At 36.2% G+C, this 4,343-nt stretch overlaps 1 pseudogene; it reads left to right on the top strand.

Annotated features, from left to right (window-relative positions):
• The first annotated feature begins 3,187 nt into the window (after positions 1–3,187).
• Positions 3,188–3,695, top strand: LOC103349375 (ubiquitin-conjugating enzyme E2 variant 1-like; annotated as a pseudogene).
• Positions 3,696–4,343: the final 648 nt, after the last annotated feature.

Below are 4,343 nucleotides of genomic sequence, written 5' to 3'. Positions count from 1 at the left end.
ACTGGGAGTAGCCCTTGCTCATGAGATTGTGGAACAGGCAGGTGTGGACCTGAGTGAACTGGGAGGGTCTTAGACTCTGATCATTACTGACTACAGACAGTCCTACATCATTTTTTAAAAGATTTTATGTATTTATTTGAGAGGTAGAGTTACAGCCAGTGAGAGGGAGAGACAGAGAGAAAGGTCTTCTGTCCATTGGTTCACTCCCCAAATGGCTACAATGGCTGGAGTTGTGCCGATCTGAAGCCAGGAGCCAGGAGTTTCTTCTGGTTGTGCATGTGGGTGCAGGGGCCCAAGCACTTGGGCCATCTTCTACTGCTTTCCCAGGCCATAGCAGAGAGCTGGATTGGAAGAGGAACAGCCAGGACTAGAACCAGCACCCATATGGGATGTCGGTGCTGCAGGCAGAAGATTAACCTACTGTGCCACGGCACAGGCCCCAAGTCTTACATAATTTTTGAAAATTACCCTTTTGGGACATGAAAAAAAAATGTTAAACAAAATAGGGACACACACACACACACAACATAGCAAAACTTGCAGGATGTCATAAAAGCAGTTCTAAGAAGGGAGCTTATAGTGATAAATTTCTGCAGTAAGAGAAAGGAAAAAATCTCAACTAAAAGCAACCTAACATTAGGCCTAAAGGAACAAGTAAAAGAAGGATAAACTAACTCCAAAGCCAGCAGAAGGAAAGAAATGATAAAGAGCAGACATAAGAACTAGAAAAACAATAGAAAAAAAATCAATAAAACTAGGAATTGGCTTTTTAAAAAAATGAAAAAAATTGACAAACCTTCAGTTAGACTTATTAATAGTAAAACCAAACTCAAACTTTAAAAATTATAAATGAAAGAGGAGATATTACAACTTGTACCACAGAAATGAAAAAGATATGAGATTATGATGCATAATTATATGCCCCAAAATGAGTAACCTAAAATAAATGAATAAATTCCTGGACATATACAATCTGACAAGATTGAATCATGGAAAAATAGGAAGCTTGAATGGATTAAATTAAGACATTGAATCAGTAATCAAAAATCTCCTAACAAAAAAAGCCCAGGATCTGATGGCCTCATTGATGAATTCTATTAGGCATAAAAGGCAGAATGAATGTTAATCCTTTACAAACTCTTATAAAACATTAAGAAGAGAAAACACTTCCAAACTCATTGTACAAGACTAGCATTACTCTGGGACACAAGAAAAATAAATGACCAGCCAATATTCCAATTACACACAAATGCAAAAATTACTAACAAAATACTAGCAAACCCAACTCAACAATACTTTAAAGGGATCACTCAGCATGATCAAGTGAGATTTACCCCTCCAATGCAAGGATAATTCATCATATGCACAACAAAAAAAAATGTGATACACTGTATTAATGGAAGGAGGCAAAATAACTACGTGATCACATACCTCCCTTCTATTAGACTGTACCTCCCCTTTCATTAAATGATGTAGATAATGTTAAATGCAGTTCAGAGTCAGAGCCACTCCCCTCCAAGTAGGCCTTGCTCTGTGGAGTGTATATTTTTGCTTTCTCCATAAAATGCTCACTGATTACTAAATAAATAATATTTAAAAAATTATATTATCATTACAATAAATGCAGAGAAAGCATTTCACAAAATTCAGCAACCTTTCATGATTACAAGAACTTTCAATATAGTATACAATAAATGTACTTCAATATAATAAGGGCCACATATAGGACAAGCCTATAGCTAACATATATTCAATGATGAATAGCTGAAAATTTTTCTCCAAAGATCAGGAGAAAGACAACGATGCCTATTCTTTCCACTTCTATGCAACATTGTACCATAAATCCAAGCAGGAGCAATTAGGCAAGAAAAAGAAATAAAAGTCATACAAATTGGTAAAAGGAAGAAGTAAAAATGTCTCCATTTCAAGATTGTGTAATATATAGAGAAAATCCTAAAAACTCTGCCAAAAAAACTGTTGGAACAAATGAGTGTACCAAAATTATAGGGTGCAAAAATAAAGCTACAAAAGTCAGTAGCATTTCTAGAAATTAACAATGAACTATTTTAGAAAAGAATTCAAGAAAACAATCCTATTTAAAGTAGCATCAAAAATAAAATACTTTGGAACAAATTTAATCCAAAAGTTGAAAAAATATGTACACTTAAAATTATAAAACATTAACTAAGGAAATTAAAGAAGACACAAATAAATGGAAAGATATTTCATGTATTAGAAGAGTGAATACTGTTAAAATGTCCATACTACCCAATGCAATCTACAGATTCAACGTAATTGCTATCAAAATTCAGATGATATGTTTTATAGAAATTAAAAAAAAAACTTAAATTCCTATCCATATGAAACCAAAAGACTCTGAATAGCTGAAGTATTCTCGAGGAAGAAAAAAAGCTGCTGGCACCACACTACTTGGTTTTGAAATATGCTACAAATCTATAGTAATCAAAACAGCATGACATTGGCATAAAAACAGACAAACTGACTAATGGAGCCAATGAGAGAGACCAGAAATAAATCCATGCATCAATGGTCAACTGGTCGTCAACAAAAGTGTCAAGAACACACAGTAAATAGGGCTGGGAAAACTGGATACCCACATGCAGAAAAATAATGAAACTTACCTCACTTGATACATAAAACTCAACTCAAAACTGATAAGGGGTTAACATCCAAAATATATGAGGAACTCAAAAAACTCAACAGTAAGAAAATTCAAAACCGGATTTACAAATCAGCAAAGAACTTTGAAAATATTTAAATGACCAATAGGTATGTGAAACATGTTCAACATCATTAGTCATCAGTGAAATGAAATTAAAACCACAATAAAATGTTATTTCATACTTGTTTTAATGTCTATTATCAAAAAGATGAATATAAAAATATTAGCAAGGATATGAAAAAAGGTAATCTTGTACACTCTTGTGGCAACATAAACTGATACAGCCATTATGGAAAACAGAATGGAGGTTCCTCAAAAAATTAAGAGAACTACTACATGATCCTGCAATCCCACTTCTGGGTATCTACCCAAATGACAGACATCAGTATATGGAAGAGTCATCTGTTCTCCCATCTTCATTGCAGCGCTGCTCACAAAAACCAAGTTATGGAATTAAATTGAGTACCCATCGATAGTTGAGTGAAAAAAGAAAATGTTGGCAAGATGGCAGCCACCACAGGCTCAAGAGTGAAAAGTCCCTCACAATTTCCAAACGTTGGGAGAACTCACAGGGGGCCAGAAAGGAGTAGGAGATGGCACAGTTAGCTGGGGTCTAGACAATGATATGAAGACATGACACTTCCAAGATGCACAGGGATCGCAACTGGGCCTCTGGGAGCAATTTATGAAAACTGAATATATAACCTTAAAATAGAATAAAATAAATACCCAAAAGCACCCCCTTTGAGCAATTTTAACAAAAGTTAATGGAGTTAATAGTTCTAACCCAGTGATAGACCCAAGAGACATAGCAGTGCTAGCAAAAGGGCAGAACTCACATAGAATTACAGTCGCCCTGCAAGAGCTATGGCACCAAATGATGTCTAAGGAGAATATGGAAGTCCCTCAGCCACCTGAAAGACAGTGTCACTGCAATGACCAAATAGGAAAGCCACAGGCCCTTCCCCTCCCCTCGTTCAATTTAAGTAGTCTTCGTCTTCCACAGCAGTAAATGCTCTAGATTCATATTATAGACCTCAAAGTACTGGAAAGCAAGGTCTCATTCAAAGGCACTTTATCTTAAGATACTGTAAATAATATTAATTTCATGCATTTGAAATACATATTGTGCTATACCATCAAAAAAATAAAATGTTCTTTATTCTTTAAAAATTTATTTTATTTATTTTGAAAGGCAGAGTTACAGAGAGAGAGGGAGGGAGAGACAGAGAGAGAAGTTTTCCTTCTGTTGGTTCAATCCCCAAATGACTGCAATGGCTGGGGCTAGGCCAGGCCAGGCTGAAGCCTGGAGCCACGAGCTTCATCCAGGTCTCCCTTATGGGTTCAGGGGCTCAAGGCCTTGGGCCATCCTCCGCTGTTTTCCCAGGCACATTAGCAGGGAGCTGGATTGGAAACAGAGCAGCCGGGACTTGAACCAGTGCCCATATGGAATGCTGTCATCGCAGGTAGCAGCTTTATCTGCTATGCCACATCAGCCCCAGAAAATGTTCTTTAATGTGAGTACTTCGAAAAGTTAGTAGAAAATGGGATTAAAAGATGAGTTTATTTTGATCCAAAACATTTTTGAAATGCATGCATCATTTTTTTTTTTTTTTGACAGGCAGAGTTAGATGGTGAGAGAGACAGAGAAAAAGGTCTT

The sequence above is a fragment of the Oryctolagus cuniculus genome, chromosome 10 (genome assembly GCF_964237555.1).
Source record: "Oryctolagus cuniculus chromosome 10, mOryCun1.1, whole genome shotgun sequence".
Classification (NCBI taxonomy): Eukaryota; Metazoa; Chordata; class Mammalia; order Lagomorpha; family Leporidae; genus Oryctolagus; species Oryctolagus cuniculus.
Note: the sequence above shows the minus strand (reverse complement) of the source record. Positions and strands in the feature narration are given on the sequence as shown.